This window comes from Chlorocebus sabaeus, chromosome 21 (genome assembly GCF_047675955.1).
Source record: "Chlorocebus sabaeus isolate Y175 chromosome 21, mChlSab1.0.hap1, whole genome shotgun sequence".
NCBI lineage: Eukaryota > Metazoa > Chordata > Mammalia > Primates > Cercopithecidae > Chlorocebus > Chlorocebus sabaeus.
Genome location: NC_132924.1, coordinates 46,776,035 through 46,798,857, shown reverse-complemented (window position 1 = coordinate 46,798,857; position 22,823 = coordinate 46,776,035). Strand labels below are relative to the sequence as shown.

The 22,823-nt window shown below is 33.2% G+C and overlaps 1 protein-coding gene across 2 annotated transcripts in view; it reads right to left on the bottom strand.

The window, feature by feature from the left end:
• DGKB (diacylglycerol kinase beta) overlaps positions 1-22,823 on the bottom strand; it is an 833,256-nt gene that overhangs the window by 801,806 nt on the left and 8,627 nt on the right. Inside the window, exons 2-3 of one of the 2 annotated variants that reach the window (XM_073009083.1) lie at positions 10,383-10,513; positions 4,296-4,573 (exon numbers count right to left, since the gene is read on the bottom strand). The gene's annotated coding sequence lies outside the window, so the exon portion shown is untranslated. Of the gene's footprint in view, positions 1-4,295; positions 4,696-10,382; positions 10,514-22,823 lie in introns of those variants that run through there. The other variant, XM_073009084.1, reaches the window with a different exon arrangement.

Sequence of the window (22,823 nt, the reverse complement as noted above, 5' to 3'; positions counted from 1 at the left end):
GGAAGTAGGCACATTGATCACGTTCTAGTTCGTGAACGTGGTTCTGGTTACATGGGGGTGTTTCATTTGTAAAAATGTATTGCCCTGCACACTTATAATTTGCCCACTTTCTTTATTTTACGTTATCAATTAAACATGTACTTACAATATTAAAAACTGCTCTGGTTACAAACAAACATACAATCAGATCTTTTATAAACATTCATTATTTTTAGTAACTGTAATAATTGTTCTCCTATACGTTCACACACAGGCACACGCAAAAGTGCAAGAAGACTGCACATATCAGAAGCAACTAAATCAGAACACATGCCACTAAACAGAGGCAATTGATAGATGTTATTACAAATATTCTGTTAATAGAAATACAACTTTTTAAAATGAAGATAAATGAAAAAACAAAGTAGAATCAAACATCAATATTCCAGCTATTTATGTTTATTTATTGTACTTTTGTTAGAATTAGTAAAATTCCTATTCTTTGATTACTTATCAATATCATGTGTAATATATTTATATTAAATAAATTAACAAACTTTTATTTATAGTAGACAAGTCACAACTTTTTCCTGAAGTTTTCTGCATCTATAATCTAAGAAAAAAGTATTGAATTTCGAGGGGAAAATATTTCATTATTGATATTACTGAGATACTGCATAATTAAATATTTGCATTTCAGATGTATCAAAATGAATATATATTAAATATCTAATGTATTATTTTGACATGAATAGATAAAATATTATTAATATATGGGTATTCTTGAGATCTCTTTCATTTTGATTTGCTGAGCATATATATATATATATATATATACTGTTTAGTATTAAGTGTTTCTTGCTAAGTTTTCCATAATTTTCCCAGTTGATTTTGTAGTTTTATTTCATATAGGTTTTATAGCATTTGTACTTTTGGTTTTTCATAATCTGCTTAACATTTCCAGTAGAATTTAATCTTGACTTTTGACAGAGTTTTAAGGAGAAAAAGAAATCATAGACCAAGGCTTGAAGAGAAAATGGATGGACCCTCCATTTCCTTAAGTACATTTATCCAAGCCAAGCTCCCATTTGTTTTTACACTATCTTCTTAATATATTTATTTGCATCAAGATCATGGCACTATTTTATTCAAGCTGAATCCCCTCATCTAACACACATACACACAGCATATAAAATAAAACAAAATCTACAATGAGATATTTAATCCTACCTTTTAATATAACATAGTTCAATAACAGTCCCCAACAATCCCCAACCCCACTTAGAAACTACACACATACACACATGTATCAGGCCCTCATGTTTCAAAATGTCTTGCACCACAAAGGAATCTGTTATATGAGTGGGAAACAAAGAAGTTTTCAAACGGAATGTGACTTGTAGCAAATATCCTTGCCATTGAAGAATAGAAACTGGAAAGTCACTTGGGTCTTCTGAAAGTATAGTTCTAAGCTCGTTTCTCAATATTATTTACCACTATATCTGTACTACTTAGTAAGATTCCTCTAACATTTGAATCAAGTTCTTCAATTTATTTTTATATTATACTTGACATTTTATAATCCAACAAATCATCAAACTCACATTTATTACCTGATATAAATAATTTTAGAATACTTCAAAATGAAATAGTTTATTTATAACAATTAGGAAATAAGTTACATTCTAAGAACATATTTTAAGAAGTGTTATATTTTTTAAAAGATTAATTAGCATAGAGAGTTTGTTTTACTTAAGAGAAGGATTAAAAAGGGAGAAAGTAAAAAGAAAAAGAAATCAATATTTATTGTATACAATATCAAGGACATTTACTAGGAAAGTAAAATTCTAATTTTTGAGATGATTCACCTTCTTATTTTACTATGTATCTTTATAATGTTTCAGTTCATTAGGTTTAAACCTAAAAAGTATAAGGTCTGTTTAGGTATCTGAGAACCTAGCAACAAGAAAATTGTTTTAAGCCATTTGTTACTTTGCTTGTAAAACAAACTTCTTTATATAGAAATGGAAAAACAAAACTGTTCTGTTAAGGATCTTTTAATTTATGTTTCTGGCATTCCACTTGTTTCTGGTTGAATTATTGTTAACATGTAAACTTTTACTTCAAAAGATTTATTCTCCAAACCTTAATTTTTTGAAACATATATAGAAATTATGCATATCTTTAACTGAAGCATTTAGGTTAAAATAAAGAATCAGAAAAGAGTCAGTTTAATGTAATTATATGCTCATACAATAGCATATATTAAATGATACTCATAGGAGAAAAATGTTCTTCCTTGTATAGATATATGAAGAGCTTTCAAAACAAACCTGAAAGTTTTTATGTGTGTGTCTGTGTGTAGGTATCTTAATTTATATCATATATATGTTAACATGTATATTCAAATAGAAGTTGGGGAAAGAGTTACATTAGATGAATGGTATATACTCAGTTCCCCAGAACCTTTTTGGTCCAAGCATGTTATTCTTTCCCTGAGCAACATGTTCCATAATTCCAACAAACACGTTATCATTCATCTACTACTTTCATTACAGAACTTCTCCCCTTATTCATTCTTATTCTTTCCAATTCATTGACTTCCATACCAAACCAAAATATTGTGATGATTGAAAGGAAAAAATTAAACAATCCCTTCCTTTAGGGAAGGGATTTCAGACATTTGCTCAACCAACACACCTGAAGCAACACTTTAAATGGTTGCAAGAGGGAATGGTTACATTTTCACAAATTTGAAGCTAATATATTGGCAATTTTATTTTCCTTATCTGAAGGGGACCGTATCAACAAAAGCAAATAATTTTTATGGCACTCTGAGAATGAAATTCAGGAGCAAGAATGTATCAGAACATCTGAAATAGAATAGGAAATCTTACCAGATTTCTTTTTCTAATCTATAATAAGGGATAATTTATTTTAACTTTATTTATTATAAAAATGTTAAACAACTCTTATCTCTTGTCTTTGCACAGAATTTTCCTTGTAACATTTCAGATTTAGAAGTATGGCATTTAAATCATGTTATGTCAGATAGAACTAAGCCTCTGCATGAACTACAACACACAATAAGTGTCATGCACTACTGGTTTCACTAGAATGTTAAGGAAATTTCTGAAGCTTAAAACAACAGCAACAAATGTAGCAGTGATACAAGGCAAGGAAAATATAAACATAAAATGGTCTTCCTTAAGATATCAGCAATCAGAGATCTGTATATTAAAAAATAGATCTTCCAGGAATGTGAAGAAGTTGAAGCTAAATCTTTCACATTAATCTAAAGACCATGAAAAAGATTAAACTTGTCAGTAGCATCTCTGGTCATCATCAGAAACAGACTAAAATTCTGTCAGGAAGCAGATACTTTCCAATCTACTACCAATTTAAGGTTATGGTATTCTCTATCGATTACACTTAGTAAAATATGATCTACAATCAAAACTACTACTAAGAATGAGAATCAATAAAAACATTAACAACATAATAGGTTAATACCAGATTTCTCAACAGCAATAACGGAATCTAGAACATAGGGGAGTAACATCTTCAGTAAAGAGAGAACAAACTCCTTAAAAAGAGAGAAAAAAATAAAGAAATAAATAGAAATATGCCAAAAGATTTGCATTATAAAAATCAAAAAACAAGAAACAACTAAATGATATATTGCAAGATATAATAAAGTGAACCCAGATGAGAGATTTAAGATACAGAAAGGAATAATGAAGAAACAAAACACAAATTGAGAAAAGACATTTGCAACTCATATGAGCAGCACAGAATTTATATTCACTATACAAAGTGAAATTTTATAAACCAAACAACATTTTTTAAAAATATGAAAAAAAACAGGTATTTTACTAAGAAACGTTAATTATAAAACAAGCTATTTATAAATATTCAATCTCATTTATAATAGAGAAAATAGAGAAATGCAAATTAAGTAAGCAATAAGATGCTAGTTTACACTCATTGCTTAAGCAAATATCAATACCACACGTTGGAGATGACTTATAGCAAAGGGTTGTATTATAGCATATGATTGTGTTAAATTGGTACAAGTATTTTGGAAAACCACTTCTAATTGTATTTTTAATAAGTTTTATGTTAGAGATACTTTAACTGAAAAAATTGTAAACATAATACAGAAACATTATACTCAAAGATAAAAGAGGAAAAAGAGAAGAAATATTAGCACACGCTCAGAAAAATGTGGTACTCACTAAACAAATCAATATATGTATAACAGAAGTAATAAGAGTGGAGATTTAGAAGCAATAAAGTATTCAAAGTAATAATACCTGAGGCCGGGCGCGGTGGCTCACGCCTGTAACACCGGCACTTTGGGAGGCCGAGGCGGGCGGATGACGAGGTCAGAAGATCGAGACCTTACTGGCTAACACGGTTAAACCCTGTCTCTACTAAAAATACAAAAAAATTAGCTGGGCGTGGTGGCGGGCGCCTGTAGTCCCAGCTACTCAGGAGGCTGAGGCAGGAGAATGGCGTTAACCCGGGAGGTGGAACTTGCGGTGAGCCGAGATACCCCACAGCTCTCCAGCCTGGACGACAGAGCGAGACTCTGTTTCAAAAAAAAAGAAAAAAGAAAAAAGAAAAAGTAATAATATCTTAACACTTACAGAATTTGATGAAAAACATTAATCTACAAATTTAAGAGGCACAACAAACTCCAAGTAGTATAAATGCAGAGATATCCACACAGGCACATCATAGTAAAAATGTGGGAAAGACAAAGACAAAGAGAAAATCCAAAGTGCTGGGACTGCAGGAGAATCTTGAAAGCAGTTAGGAAAACATGACTCATTTCTTACAAGAAAACCCCAATAAAATGAAGTTAATGCAATGTATAAAGTGATATTTATAGCTGTAAACTCCTATATTAAAAAGAAGTAATAGCTCAAATTAATAATCTAAATTTTCAGCTTACTCATCAGAAAAAAGAAGAGAAAAATCAAAGCTTCACCAACCAGAAGAAAGGAAATTATAAATATTAGAGCAGAAATTGATGAAACAGAGAACAGAAAAGCTGTAGAGAAAATTAATGAATCCATAAACTTTTTATTTATAATGATCAGATATTGACAAAATTTTAGTTGGACTGATCAAGAAAAAAGACACAAATTACTAAAATCAATAATTAAGGAGAAAATCCAAATAGACTTATAATAAGGCAAGAGGTTAAATCAATTACAAAAAACTACTTACAAAGAAAAGTCCAGGCATACATAGCTTCGCTGCTGGGTTCTATCAAATATTAAAGAATAAATATTGTTTCCAAAAAATAGAAGAGAAATAAGCACTCTCTAACTCATTCAATTAAGACAGGATTGCATTGATAACAAAACTAGATAAAGATATCACAAGAAAAAATACTACAGCCCAATATATTTTATGAATATCAATACAAATATCCTCAATTAGATACTGGCAAATAAAATCCAGAGAACAAAAAGTTGATTATACACCATGATCAAGTGGGATTTGTTCCATGTATGTAAGCTTGGTTTACATCCAAACATCATTTAATAAAATATATCATATTAATAGAACAAAAAACAGAAACCATATGATCATGTCAATAGACACAGTAAAAACATTAGACAAAATTCCACTAATCATGCTTTCATGATTAGTGGGAAAAAATCACTAAAACTAGGAACAGAAGGTAACTTCCTCACTCTGATAAAGGGCATCTTTAAAAATTCCACAACTAACATCCCACTTAATAGTGGTAAGACTAAAATTTTCCTTCCTAAGATGGGAACAAGACAAAAGTATCTGCTGTTACCACTTCTACTCCACACAAAATCCTTCACGGAAATATTTCTGGCAGCTTTGTTCATAATTGCCAAAACTTAGCAGCAACCAAGATGTCCTTTAGTGGGTGAATGGATACACAAACTGGGAATAGGAATGGACAAAGCCACATAAAGACATGGAAGAACCTTAAATGTAAGTGAAAGATGCCAATCTGTAAAGACTACATACTGTATTATTCAAATTATGTAAGATTCTGGAAAAGGCTATGAAGACAGTAAAAACATCAGGGGGGTTGTAGATGTTTGGGGATAAGGTAGAGGAAAAAGAGATGAACAATCAAAGCAGAGGAAGTTGTTAGAGCAGTAAAATTATTCTGTATAATACAATAATGGTGAATACATGTCATTATGTATGTACAATATAGAGCAACAGAATGTACAATATAGAGCAAATCCCAATGTAAACTATGTGCTTAGGTAATAATAATATATCAATATTAGCTCATCAATTATAAAAAGTTTACCACACTAATGGAAGATGTTAATAATGAACTGGGGAGAGGAGGCATTAAGGGTGTATTCAGAACTCTATTGTGTATTCAATTTTCCTATAAACATTAAAGTGCTCAAATAATAAAGTCTATTAAAAATAAAAACAAAACAAGTAAAAAAATCTATTTTCTGAAAACCATAAAACATTGTTGAAACAAATTAAAGAGGCTCTATCAAGCTACCAATGAGTTTCTTCACAGAATTGGAAAAAACTGCTTTAAAGTTCATATGGAACCAAAAAAGAGCCCGCATCTCCAAGACAATCCTAAGTCAAAAGAACAAAGCTGGAGGCATCACGCTACCTGACTTCAAACTATACTACAAGGCTACAGTAACCAAAACAGCATGGTACTGGTACCAAAACAGAGATATAGACCAATGGAACAGAACAGAGTCCTCAGAAATAATACCACACATCTACAGCCATCTGATCTTTGACAAACCTGAGAGAAACAAGAAATGGGGAAAGGATTCCCTATTTAATAAATGGTGCTGGGAAAATTGGCTAGCCATAAGTAGAAAGCTGAAACTGGATCCTTTCCTTACTCCTTATACGAAAATTAATTCAAGATGGATTAGAGACTTAAATGTTAGACCTAATACCATAAAAACCCTAGAGGAAAACCTAGGTAGTACCATTCAGGACATAGGCATGGGCAAAGACTTCATGTCTAAAACACCAAAAGCAACGGCAGCAAAAGCCAAAATTGACAAATGGGATCTAATTAAACTAAAGAGCTTCTGCACAGCAAAAGAAACTACCATCAGAGTGAACAGGCCACCTACAGAATGTGAGAAAATTTTTTCAATCTACTCATCTGACAAAGGGCTAATATCCAGAACCTACAAAGAACTCAAACAAATTTATGAGAAAAAAACAAACAACCCCATCAAAAAGTGGGCAAAGGATATGAACAGACATTTCTCAAAAGAAGACATTCATACAGCCAACAGACACATGAAAAAATGCTCATCATCACTGGCCATCAGAGAAATGCAAATCAAAACCACAATGAGATACCATCTCACACCAGTTAGAATGGCGATCATTCAAAAGTCAGGAAACAACAGGTGCTGGAGAGGATGTGGAGAAATAGGAACACTTTTACACTGTTGGTGGGATTGTAAACTAGTTCAACCATTATGGAAAACAGTATGGCGATTCCTCAAGGATCTAGAACTAGATGTACCATATGACCCAGCCATCCCATTACTGGGTATATACCCAAAGGATTGTAAATCATGCTGCTATAAAGACACATGCACACGTATGTTTATTGCGGCACTATTCACAATAGCAAAGACTTGGAATCAACCCAAATGTCCATCAGTGACAGACTGGATTAAGAAAATGTGGCACATATACACCATGGAATACTATGCAGCCATAAAAAAGGATGAGTTAATGTCCTTTGTAGGGACATGGATGCAGCTGGAAACCATCATTCTTAGCAAACTATCACAAGAACAGAAAACCAAACACCACATGTTCTCACTCATAGGTGAGAACTGAACAATGAGATCACTTGGACTCGGGAAGGGGAACATCAAACACTGGGGCCTATCATGGGGAGGGGGAAGAGGGGAGGGATGGCATTGGGAGTTATACCTGATGTAAATGACGAGTTGATGGGTGCTGACGAGTTGATGGGTGCAGCACAGCAACATGGCACAAGTATACATATGTAACAAACCTGCACATTATGCACATGTACCCTAGAACTTAAAGTATAATAATAATAATTATAAATAAATTTAAAAAAAAGAGGCTCTAAACAAAAGGAAAGGTATGCTATAGGTTACCGTGTCCCCCCCACCCCACTGATATGCTGAAGTCTTAACTCTCAGTACTTCAATACGTGAACCTAATTGGAAATAGGATTTTTGAGGATATTATTGATGTAGATGAGGTCAGGCAGTTGTTTGCAGTTAATCCAATATGACTTTATCCTTACAAAAAGGGAAAATTTGGACACATACATATACACAGAGGAATGCTATGTGAAGAATGGAGTTATGCTGGTACAATTTAAGGAACTAGCAGGAGAGAGACCTGGAACAGATTCTTCCTCAGCACCTTCAGAGGAGCATGACCCTGATGGTACCTTAAGCTTAGACTTCTAGCCTCCAAAATTATAAGACTAAAAATCATTGTTGCCCAAACCACCCAATTTGTGATAGTTTGATATGACAGCCCTAGCAAACTGATATAACATCCCATGTACATGGATTGAATGACTTAATATTGTTAATATAGCAATACTTCCCAAATTAATCTACAGAATCACTGACATCTAAGAAGTCAGAAGTTTGGCTGAATTCTCTGAAGAAATTAATACAGTGATTCTAAAATTCATATAGAGATTCAACGAAGCCGGAAGAACCAAAATAATCCTCAAAACAAAAAAAATACAGCCTGAGCAACGTGGTGAAATCCCATCTCTTCTAAAACTACAAAAATTAACCAGGCGTGGTGGTGCACATCTCTAATGCCAGCTACTCAGGAGGCTGAGACATGAAAATTGCTTGAACCTGTGAAGAGGAGGTTGCAGCAGGAGCAGAGGTCGTGGCACTGCGCTCCAGCCTGGGTGACAAAGCAAGACTCTGTCTTAAAATAAAATAAAATAAAATAAAATAAAATAAAATAAAGATAAAATTTGAGGACCTATAGTTCCTGATTTCAAAACTTACCACAAAGCAACAGTAATTAAGAAAGTGGTTCTGGCATGAGGATACTATATAAATCAATGGAATATAATTGGAAATCTAGAAATAAACCATCACATTTACAATTTGTTTCAACAACAGTGACAAAACAATTCAATGGGGGAAATATGATCATTTCAACAAATGGTGCTTTAACAATTGAACATGCAAAAGTATAGAATTAGACCCCTACCTACCTCATGTCCAATATAAAAATTTTCTAAAAATACACCATAGGCCTACATGTAAGTATAAAAGCTATAAAACTATTAGAGAAAATATCAGGGTAAAATTTCTGACCTTGGATTTGCCAATAGCTTCTTACATACTTTACTAAAACAGAAGCAAAAATAGAAAATACATAAGTGAACTGGACTTCAAAAGTTTAAAGTTCTGTGCTTCAGTGAACACCATCAAAAAAAATTAAAGCAAAACTACTGAATGGATAAAGTATTTGTAAATTATTTATCTGATGAAGGAATTCTATCAAGATCATGTAAAGAACCCTTACAACTCAATAATAAAAAGACTGATCATTTTTAAATAGGAGAAATATCTTAACAGGCATTTCTCCAAATAATATATACAAATGGTTAATAAGCACATAAAACAATGCTCAAAATACCTGGTCATCAGGAAAATGCAAATCAAATCCACAATGAGATATCACTTCCCACACACTAGGATGACTATAATAAAGACAGATAATAACAGGTGTTGCCATAAATAGAGAGATTAGAAAACTCACACACTGCTGATAGGAACATATAACAGTGCAGCCACACTGGAAAACATTTTGGCAGATCCTCAGAGTTAAACCTTGAGTTACCAGTTCATCTAGCAAATCTGCTCTTAGGTGTAGACCCAAGAAAAATGAGAACATATGCTTATGCATAAACTTGTGCATAAATGTTCATAGTAACATTATTCATACTAGACAAGAACTGTAAAGAATCCAAATGTTAGGGTTAAAATAAAAATCCTCCCCCAGTTGACTGTACTGCACAGCAAAGGCTAAGAGTTGCTTATGAGAGCGCCACCAGTTCTTAATGTACGGGCCCCCAGACCTGCAGCATCAGCATCACGTGGAGACTTGTTAGAAATGCAATTTCTGAGCCTTCCCCACCAGCCCAACTGAAGAAGAAATTCTGGGACTGGGGCCCAGCAATTTGTGTTTTACTAAGCCCTCCAGGTGACTTTGATACCGGTCTAATCACTTTATTAGGGGATCAAAGAAGGCTTCCTTGAAGATGTTTTATCTATTCTGAGGCCTACAATAGGTGTAGAAAGGGAAGGAGGTGTGGACCTGTTTGCCTAAGTCAATAAACTTGGCATCATCTCTGTCTTCTTTACCTTCAAACTGAATTGTTCATTCCGTGCTGAGATTCTGCATTTCTAACAAGCTGGCAAATGATGTCCATGGTGCTGACCATAAGAACAGTCTATTGGTAGGGAGGATGTAGAGCATTTCAGGCAGGTGAGCACTGAAGATGAAAAAGTGTAGAGAAACACATTAAGTGTCAGAGAGGTATGGGATAAGGCTTTAAAAAGAAAAAAAGCAAAATCCTGCAAAGCCTTGCAAGGCCTCTAATTTATCCTAAGTTAAAGCAAATCATTAATTATTTAAGCAGTATAGTGATTTGACTTGATTTGCATTTTAAAAATTTACTCCAGCCACTGAATTGAGAACAAACTCCAAAGAACCAAACTTGAAGGTTAGAAGATTAAGAGGCTATTATAGGCATCCAGGCAAGTGTGATTTTTTGGGGAGGGTTAAAAATAATGGTGGTAAGATATAAAATGTGGACATATTTAAGATGCATTCTGCAGGAAGAACAAATAATTATTTATGTGTTGGATATAAGGTGAAAGAAAAGGAGATATGAAGAATAAGACATATGTATAATAAAATATATAAAATTGTAGATACCTACTAGATAGCCAAGTGGAGATAACCAGTAAATAGCTGGTTACATTGAGCTGAAATGCTCAAGAGAAGTTTAGGTTCAAGTTCAAATTTGAGATTCTACATATCATATACTTTGTATGTATGTATTTTTTCCAAATCCATGACAAACTATAGGTAGAGCATACAAAGATATACTGATCTACAACTAAGCCTGAACAAACTTCAACATTAAAAGATTTGGAACAGGAAGAGTACAACAGAGGAGACAAGAGAAGCAGCTAACGAGTCTGGAAGAGCTCCCAGCTGACTGTAGGACTGTGAAAGGCAAGCAAATAATGTTTCTGGAACAATGGTGAGACCAACACTATAAAAAAATTGCTGAGAAATCAAATAAAATTAGGAGATAAATGTGGACATTTAATTTAACAACAAAAATCACTTGCAAGAACAAATCTAATGAAAAATTTAGGGCAGAACCAAGATTTTTTGTTACCATTCTTCCAGTTTCAGAGTGAATAAGAGGAGAAGAAATAAAATGTGTGTTAACAATTCTTGCCAAAATTAGTGCTTCTTAATCTCCTTCATAAGAATCTCATTCTCTTTCAATTTCCAAAATGTTAGAATTCCTCTTTTTTTCTCTTGTTGTATACACTTTTCCTACTCTATCTGAACTATACGCTTTCCTTTAAGCAAAACTTTGTCCTCAGAGCTATTTATATTCAACTAACTTCCTTCTGGAAGCCTCAAGTGACTGAAGATAAACATATCTCAGAGGCATCTCAGAAGAGTGTAGGCATCTCACAGGGAAATAACTAACAGCCTTAATGTAAATATTCAGTTTAAGTAAAGCCTAAAGCTCCCTGCCCAACAAGATGCTGGAAGGAAAGAATGAAGTAGCTGAAAGAATAGAAAGAAATGCTTGAAAACTTCAACACACAAAAGAAACAGGAAGGCAATGATAAACCTAGTTAAAATGTCTGGCTGAAACAATGCTCCTGCTGATAAATGTAGCTGCTCTCTTTAGAGAAAACGTCACAGATGATATGTGTAATCGTAAGTATATAGGTAACCACCATGTAAGTCATTCTTATTACAAATAATATAAACAGATGGAATATTTGTAGGATCCTCATAACCTAATATGATTTTTAGGCCATTGGAGATTAACTACTTTGTAAGAACTACTAGAATTACATTGAAGAGGTAGGCATGAGGTGTGTGTAGCCTGAATAAGAGTAGCACCTGTCATGTAGTAAATATGATCATTCTAAGACAGATCATACAAATAACATTGGCAAAACTCATGATAACAAGGTATATGAAAATGTAACACAAATGAACAGCAATTCAAAATATGCTAAGACTCATCTCAGAATAACTTTAAGAAAAAAATGATAATCGATAGATGTAAAAATGTTTCAAATAGAGATTAGGAAATTAACTAACTGCCTTTTCCATTTATCCATAAAGGAGATTTCACACATTTTGATAATTTCAAATGCAGTGCATTTGAATAGTAGGATCCTTCCAATACCAGAATAAATCTTGCCCCCTACAATGACTCTTATGTCCACATAGTAAAGGACTCAATAAATTTGTTAAAAGTTTGAGTCCTATTACTCAGCAAAGTTCACTACCAGCACACACCTATGTGCTGCAATTTAATAAATTTAAGTTTTGGTCAATATTTAGGAAGGATTTTAGGAAGCCTTTGTTAAAAATCAAAAGATGCTGCAAAATAGTGAGTAATTTACTAATGGGCTCATATCTTTAGGGGATGTGAAAATGAACTGCTAATTAATTCCTTTTAATCAAGAATTAATACACATTCTATTAGCATTAAAGAGGCTACATGAATAAGACAACTTCTCAACCTCTAGAAGCTCTTAGCTTTCAGCAAAACTTCATTGTCTATACAAGAAATATTATTGTAACATCAAAGACCAATGTAGTTGCATATAAATATACAGGCACTTGAGGAGAAGAAGATAAATATCCCCATGAGTGCAACGGAGCAGATGTAAAGATCCGTAAGTGTCATCATTAAGGTGAATTTTTGTTTCTATCTGAACTGTGATACTTCTACTAGAGGGAAAAGTCATTTCATTTTTTTTTTTTTAAGGCAAATGAGCAGTTAACACGAAATTAAACATTCTTGTAGCCTTTATTCCTGTCTGCTACCTCCTGGCTTCCTCCCTCCAACCCAACCTTCACATGTCCATTGCAGAGGAATTAAAAATTTCACTTAAAGCCTGTCAATCATACACAAACATTTTTCAGAGGCTATCAAATGCCCAAATAGGAATCTGTGAACCTTTCGAGCTTTCTAGTTTCATGGTTGAAAATTTCCGTTTAAAGTTTAGCGTCTAATTAAATCTAATATCTCAGTTTTTAAAAAACAAAGGGCATAAAAAAACATTTTTAAAAATGCTTAGCCTGATTCAATGACTAAAAAGAGGGTTCCCCACACAGAAATTGAATCCTTTGTTTAAAAAGACTACATTACTTATGGAGTTTTCTAGTGATATCCTGAGAAGATTTAGAACGCTGCTTTGGTCTATTTGAAGAGTTATTTATTGTGTGATACTAATGGGAGTGGTACAATAAATAAAGTGACCTAGCACTGGAGACGGTTTCTTATGTAGCCAACTATAGTACAAAGTAGAATGTGATAACTGGGGTACAAAAGAGCATGATAATTTAAGAAGTTGAGAGAATAATTTCAACTAAGAAGTTGAAGAGACTATAGAAATGTGCCTCAAACAATCGGGAGGAATATATGAGTATGTTTCCCGAGGCTAGCGTTTGTGCACCCAACAATAATCTTGAAACTCCTTCTTTATAAGTTACATATTGCCATTCATATACTGTATCTTGCTTTGTTAACTGTTTCTATTTCATATGACACTGCCACAATATATAACCAAGCCTGTTTCTATTTATTACTTTTTCTGTATTACCATTTGTATTTATTACTTTTTTTCAAGGTTTTTTCTTACTTGCCCCAAAGTATTTCATATAGTGTACCTGAAATTATCTGACAATAAAGTAAATAGATTGATTTAGACTCTTAAATGAATGATACAAATAAAAAATAGTGAAAGTTCAAAATTCAGTTGATACTCGTAGCACTATAAAATCATAAATTTTAAAAATATTTCTTTAAAATGTTTTTTTAATAGAAATACAACCTTGTTAACAAATTACTACTTGATAAATATTGTGTTTATGTAGAATCAGTTTAGGGTAGAATCTGTTATATTGTATATGTACCACTTAAATGCATTAATTTGTAACCCTTATAGAAATTCTAGATTGTTCTTATATTATTCAAACAATTTTGGCAGCACTGGTTTATAAAAATTAAGTCAACATCCAGTCAATCCTAGTGTCCATATTACTCTATAGGGGAGACTCACACATCTAACAGGTTAGTTTTCCTTAGAGCCTCAAAGTTTTCAAGGATAGAATGAAGAAAGTTTTTGAGAGGGCTGAATGGTCTCATGAGGAAGGGCTCATCCCTTGAGGGAAACCTACATACAACACAATGGTTTTATGCTAGACAAATAAAGGGAGTAGATGTAAGAGAGTGAACGTGTTACACAGTTATGAGTTTTCCTAATTGTTAAGCCCAAATCTCACAGCAATACCTCTCCCAACACACACACACACACACACACACACACACACACACACCCTCCAGGAGATGTTAATAAAGTCAGAAAAACAAAAAAGAAGCCTAAACTTCAGGAAACTTCTCTTTCAGTATTCTTCCTTTAATTATTGGCTTTATGACAAAATGTCCCAAAGATGCCATTTCCTTTTCTGAAAGTAACCAGTCTTTTCATTGCTTCAAGCCTTTTCAGCTCTAGCCTGTTTGTGTCATATGACTGCATATCCTTGCCATGTTTTTATCACCTCCTCATGTGTAAATGTAACTGTTTCCATAAAGCAAGTTTCCTGGCACCTGCTGGGCACAGAGCTGTATGTTGTGAGGATGTTGTCCCCACGTAGCATGCTGGAATCTCTCCTCCTCCATGGGAGCCTCCCTTAAGAACAAGCCTTGGCCGGGCGCGGTGGCTCAAGCCTGTAATCCCAGCACTTTGGGAGGCCGAGAAGGGCGGATCACGAGGTCAGGAGATCCAGACCATCCTGGCTAACACGGTGAAACCCTCTCTCTACTAAAAAAAAAACAAAACAAAACAAACAAACAAACAAAAAAAAAAACAAAAAACAAAAAACTAGCCGGGCTAGGTGGCGGGCGCCTGTAACCCCAGCTACTCGGGAGGCTGAGGCAGGAGAATGGCGTAAACGCGGGAGGCAGAGTTTGCAGTGAGCTGAGATCCGGCCACTGCACAACAGCCTGGGCGACAGAGCGAGACTCGTCTCCAAAAAAAAAAAAAAAAAAATGAACAAGCCTTTAGGTGGATTAAAATCCTATCTACAAGAAAATGACTGTGTTTATTTCTGAATGAATAATCCAGATTCAGAATATCAGAATCCAAATAAAAACCTAACCGCATGATTCCAAAGTTTTATTCTGGCATTCATCTCTGTCATTTGGTTGAAGAATCACCACTGATATTGATGTGGTGTTTTATATAGTAGTTTGTTTGGGATTTTATTGTTGTATAGATCAACAGGAGGACAGTAGGATGAAATGTGACATCTTTACAAATGTGTCTTCTCATTTAGGAAAATAGAATATTTTACCATTTGTTCAGTTATTTTATATTCTTCAGAAAAACTATTATACATTTCATCATATAATTAGTACATTTATTGGTAAGTTTATTTCTAGGTACTTTATAGTTTTTTTCAGTTATATTTGCTAATGGGTTACAGCTGGTTTATGTGAAAGCTATTGATTTTGACAGACTGATTTTATACCTAGCTGACTGATTTTATACCTGCATTTTCCAGTGAAATAGAGAGATTTTAAAAATATATGTGTTTTATCCTCAGGGCATTTTAGATGGGAGGGGAGTTATATGCCTTTGTTCCTTCAATCTGACATCATAATCCAGTTTCTTGAATTTAATATTTTTAAATTTGGGGGAGGAAACTAATTTGGATATTTACAGCCCTAGGATTCACTAAGGACAACATAACTAATTTGTAACCTAGTAACCAGGTTTGTCACCAAATTATATATTGCCATGCTTACTAAGTAACTGCTCCAGTGTGCTCTTTCAGTGTGCCTGAAAGAAGTAACTGGAAAGCTCAGTTAATTTGAGAATTTCATTTCTGAAGAGGTGATTGTATTTCCTCCACAATCATGGCTGTGGAGAGAAATGAATGAAAAGCTCTATAGCATTAGATTTTATCACTGAGATTTTCAAAAAAACAAACAGCATTTTCTATAGTATTTATCCTTCACTTTAAATTCATTTACCTACCAGATTTTATCCCACTTCATATGAAAACATCTATATACATAAAAATATCTAAATATGTACACATATCCTTATTATAAGAATTATTCATGCTTTTCCTTAAGCAAAATGACTCTAATATTCATGAGGAAAAACATAACATTTTCTTTCATCACTTTTCCACAAAGTGGTCACATTGGCTGTATTTTTATAGGGAAGACAACTTCATTATCAGTCATTTATGAACACAGGCATGAGTTACAAATTAGAAATTTACCTCAGTGTGACTTTTGGAAGACTAACTTAACTTTGAAGTTACAGATAGATGATAACTAAGATCAGCCTCTTAACTTTGATGTATTTATATATTTTGAAGATGAATTTGTGAAACGTAAGAATCAAGTGTGAGGTGTGACGAATGCATTTAGTTCACTTTGAATATTTTGCTGCCATTCAAAACAGTACTTAAAGAATATATAACAGCTTGGAAAATTGTGATCTATTTAAAGAAGGAAAATCTGAATTTTTTATACCACTTGATTATAGAAAACAAGTTTTCACCTAAAAAGTTTTATTAATGAATCCAAAATATTACCAGTACTTACATTTGTATACTAAAACTACAAGTAATCCCCTAACTTTTTTTTTATTGTGTTTTACAAGATGGACCTAAGAACTGTATTATTTTTAAATAAAATATATTTTGAAAGTATCATCAATAAAGAAATATTACTGTGGTAAAGGTAAATAAGAGTAGGAAGAATATAAATATAAGCTCCCGTACATTGTAATTTGAGAAAAATTGATTATACAAATATAATTTTGTATAATGAAATTAGAGAAAATCCAATCAAACAGTGAAAGTGAGGAGTTTCCCTAAACTTTATTTGATCCCAACGAAGGTCAATCTGTGTTATTACTATCAATGTCATATCACAAATCATCTTTTTGTCCATTCTGACATCAATGTGAATACTGTACACTTTGTACTGTGAATACATTTATCTTACCTTCCTCCCAGATGTGATAATTTATACTAACAAATATTTCTCTTGTCAAATTAAGCCAAAGATAAGCCATTGGTAAGTGTTTTATTACCCATGATCACGGGCGGAGGGCTTAGGACAAACATCAGAGAACATGACATCAAAATTTAAAGATTTATTACAGTTTATTGTGAGGGCTATAGGCTGTTTTCCCGAACGGTTCACTAAAAATCACTGACATGGGGTGGACTGACGAAGAAGAAAAAGCATACAAATCTATTTAATGTGTATACAGGGGAGCCTTCAATTCCATCCATCTTTGACATATGTTCAGTTATAATGCTATTTCTGCTTTTTCCTGAATTTTAAACTTATTTTGAAAATATTTGCATTTTATTCTATTTGTTTGGAAGACTTGTGTGCATGCAGCTTAGCTTTTATTTTTTTCCATATAATAAAGTGTTTTGAACAAAACATTGATTTTATTTCCATATTCCTCCGTTTTCTCTTCAGACACACCCTGGTGGTAACGCCAAGACTCTTTAATAACCAAACCTTTCTAATTTAAGCACATACAATTTAGGATTTTATTAAATGGTTCTGTCTCAATGAATTGTGTTTAGTAAGTTGATTAAACTGAACTCCATTTTATTAGTCTCATGTGGCTGAGATGTGGCAGCCATGGCCCTGCCTATGGAGATGCAAGGGAGAACCAACTGCCCAGATCTGAAAAGTGTAGTTGGGATCAACAGCTTTCACCTATCAGCTCCTTCTGTTTCATCACAGCTTTTGAGCTGGGGTCACTCTTCTTGAAGTGGCCACAGCAGATAACTGAGCAAACTATGATACAAATGTTGGGCCATTTTTGCTACACACGGAACTCTCTTAACCAGAAATGTTTCTTTCAGATCTCCCTGCTGAGCTGGTAGATTTTATAAAATCCTAAATGTAGTCTGAAATTTCCTCCTATACAATCCTACTTATTTCTCATCCCACCCACAGCACTTTTTTTTAATAGGTGTTACTCTCCAATAAACTTTTCTAGCCCCTCTAAACTTCAGTCTCAGCCTCTGCTGCTCAGAGGATCTAAGTTTCACACAATGCAGAAATGATCTACTAGTAACACAGCCCACAGTATTGCAGACTAATTAACTATGTTATCTATCCAATGGGTAAAAACATATCCTCTCAGCCTTGATATTAAGTGGGATGATATATTTACAAATTATTTAAAATTACAATGTCACCAACATAAAACCATTTGTCTAGAACTTTAAAAATTGTAACTTTGAATAGTATGTGACACAAGTGTATAATTCGCAATCATCAGTTTAATTCATTATGTATGTAATGGTTTACATATTTTATGAGGCATTTCCAGATATTCAAAATAGAGAAAAAACTTGTATGTCCATGCTCTGAGTACCACTTCTTCAATTTCAGAAGTGAATAAGGTAATTTTCAGCGTGAGAATGGCTGTTTCCATTTGCATCTTTTACTTCAGCAACAGAATTTTAAAAGACATCTGACCTTTCCTGCTGTAGTGATTAAAGTAATAGCAGCAGCAACAACATATGCATTGTGTTGATCTTTTTTAAAGATCAAAATTGCATTAATATTTTTAGATTTTGAATGAAATAATTTATTTGGAGGTAGAGAGTATGTGTTCATGTTTATAAATAGATGCCTTTCATCATGATCCGGATAGGTCAAATTTTGTCTTTTTCTTTTTACTCATTCAAAATGTAATGAAATATTTACCTGTGCTTTCACATAACAGATTAATATTTATGAAGTGCTTTGTAAATAGCTATAGCTGTTTGTGTGTATGTGTGTGCGCAGGTATACAGGCAAATGACTAGAAAACATGTTAGTAAAATTGGCAAGGCTAATAAACTTCCTTACAATGATTTCAAGTGAGATACAATTTTTCTTTTCCATTTTAATGTTTTCATTAAACATACAATGTCACAGTTACTAATGTATAAGCTATTATATAATTCAAGATTCTACCAGTTGTAAGTGACAAAAACTCAACAAAAATGAGCTTAGGCAAGATATAAACTATATTGACTCATCAATTAAACTATAGATCTCAAAATAACCAGAGCCAAAAATTTATAAGCCACTTGCCCAGTTGAGCACTTTCATTCTCTCTCTTCATTTCTCATATTTGTTTCTCTTGTCCTGCTTATCTTATTCTCTCAAACTGTCTTTATAAAGCTAAAAACATTGACCAGATGGTTTTCAGGTTCTCCCCTCTTAGGTTTCCATTCCAAAATAAAGAATCCTTATCCCATAACCCCAGCTTTAAAAATACCTGAGCAGAAATGTTTTGTTATTTTACTTGGTGGATGCTCTTTTCTGTTTCCAAGAGGGGGGTTACTGAAAGGAGAACCTTATATAAAACTAAATAGTTGCTCTGAGAACCCTGAGCTTTGGAAGGAAAAAATAAATACGCAAATATGTAAAATGTACTTTTCATTGTCTAACAAATGACGGGAAGTATGGCAGCCAGGGAAAATCAGTTGATGTGCACATTTGTTCCTTTGATCTATTTCAGTGGAAGTTCCTACTAAGTATTTGATTGAAGTAATCAAATTTGCCAAAATAAAAGTTCAGTGGAACAGTTAGAATTCAATTTATTTAGTTTGTAAGTGGTAAGATGAACAAATATTTGAGAATTCAAAAAAGTATTTAACCCTTTTATGAAAAAATAATCAGGTGTTTCCTTAAAAGTAAATTCACATCAGAGTGGGGGGATGGTGGTCTGCCTGTTGAGAATCGATTCACTTACTAAAATTCAAAGACAATGGCTGGACAATTGTTTGATGTGCTAGGGAGTGATGGAGAAAGATTAGATTGCCAGATAGGCTTGTTGTAGTGCTCCTGGTTTTAAATATGTGCTAAATTCCCATTTCTTAGCTAACATTTATCGAGTTTTTTTGGTCTTCCGGGAGATTTGCTCTCATTTGATCAATATTAATAAAATTTACCATGCTACAATCAGTCACTGGCAAACATGAATACATATGGCACATGGCACAGATCTTGCTCTGCAGCTGCACGTAGCACAATGAGGAAGACACAAAGGTAAAAATAAAATTATATATACATATATATACACAGATGTAGGATATTTGTTATAATAAAGATATACTGAAAAATTTTCAGTAGGAAAATTATTTATAAGAAAAAGTGTGGAAATTTGGGAATAGGGAGAGGTTTTACTTTGGAGGTGATGTCCAGTGAACACTGGGAAGAATCAGTCTGCTTATCAGTTGAGTTATGAATAAGAATAAGGAATAGAGTTACATAATGTATGTTAAGGCATAGAGTTACAAAATGACATCATATTTTGAAGAGTTATAAATATTTAAGATTGCCCAACCCAGTGGCTCACCTGTAATCCCAGCACTTTAGGAGGCCAGACAGGCAGATGGCTTGAGCTCAGGAGTTTGAGATCAGCCTGGGCAACATGGCAAAACCTCATCTCTACAAAAACTATAAAAATTTGCTGGGTAGATTACACCTGCAGTCGCAGCTACTTGGGAGGCTGAGGTGGGAGAATCACATGAGCCAAGAAGGCAGAGTCTGCAGTGAGCCAAGATCGCACCATTGCACTCCAGCCTAGGTGACAGAGCTAGATGTTGTCTTAAAAATAAATAAATAAATAAATAAATAAATAAATAAATAAATAAATGGAAAATAAAAGATAAAACATATGAGTATTACAGACAGATTTTAGATGGTTAGTAAAGGCCAGTAAATCAGTGATCTTGTAGGTTATGCAGAGGATACTAGAATTTATTCGATCATAATTGGAAGTTTGTAAAAAGAAGTTGGGCTAGTTAGGGGGAAGTGAGAAGATGAAGCTCTCATTTTTAAGAGATTCTGCTGGCAAGATTGAGGAGGAAATATGGAGGACGAATTGACTGTTGGTCATTAAATGAGATAAGATGCAAAAGGGATAATTTCTTGAACCAAATCAATGACACTGAAGATTTACATTATAGGCTTTTATGGTATTCAGGGTTTCATTAGTTGCAAGTGACTGAAACTCAACTAAGAATGGCTTATGCAACAGATAGTACTGGATCATAACCCAACTATGATGACAATTTGAATACAGTAAAGAAGATAAAATAAACAAGGGATATGGATTGACTAAATCTGAGTAGTGAAAAAAGCAGTGGTAGAGGGAATGGATTCACAACATTTCTTTCTTGATGATTGGTTTTATGATGTTAACACAAATTTCATTTGGGAGGATGAAAAGAATATAAGATACAGGGCTAGTTGGAAGAGAATACATTTTATTTTGATATGTAGTATTGAATATACTCTAGATATGCAAGTAGAAAAATCCTAGAAGCAGTGGGTTATATTGGTTTATACTTGAATGGGGTTAAGTCATTTTAAAGACACAGATTTGGGAGATAGTTGTGTACACTGTACTTTGAAAATAAATATATTGCCATAAGTATATAGTTAAGAATGAGAGGAGTTATAAAAATTAGTGTACAACTGATATGCAAGTATGAGTAGGAGAATAGTTTTTAATACTCCAAGTAGAACTCAGAGCATATTTTTATATGAATAACTTATCTCAAGTAGATGGAATTTATTACGAGTTCTTGTGAAAATTGCTAATAGAAACTTGACACCATTTATAGCATGGTTTCTAAGAAAAATGTGCCCAAGTTTTAGAACATTAAATAAAACAAATAAACAAAACAAAAATAATTTTTTATTATGGATTAGTAGCAGGGTATATTCGTGGTTATCAATTAATGATTACTAATCTCACGTACATTCATAAGTAAAACTATAATTTGGTTTAACACACAGCAATGAAATAGAACTGAGTGATAATAATACAGTAAAACCACCCTTCATACCTTGTTAAACATACATTGGCCTGACATCAAAAGAATATAAAACTATTAAAAAAGAAGTCTCATTATTTCAAAAATCACATGTTTGGCCCTTCAGTGCTCTCTTTTATTTGGCACTGGACCTATATAATGAAAACCATTTTTCAACTCACACATAGGCATACTCTAAAATAGCAATTTCCATTTCGCTCCTTTGATTACATTTTTGTGCATCATATGACTCTATACTTCTGTCAAAAAAACTGTATCCTCCCAAATCTGACACCCTGGTTGAAGTTTTTTTTTTTTTTTTCTCTTCCTTGAAGAATATGTTTATTGACAATAATTTTATAAATATTCTAAAATAATTTCAAAAATTCTTAAACTTAAAATGTCTAAAATCTTCTGTTTAATGGTTGAAATAAAATCTTAATATTGGCTGAAGTTTTTTCCTCCATAAAATTTTTATTACAACAGTCCATGCTAACAATTTCCTTCTCCTATTTTCTACAGGTTAAAAAGTAAAATATAATTTGACTCTTAAATTTGTCCCCCTGATTAGACATATAGTACACTGATGAACCAAGTCTTAAGAGACTTTTTTATATCTCACATAGCACAACATGAAAGACGTAATAAAAGCTTAC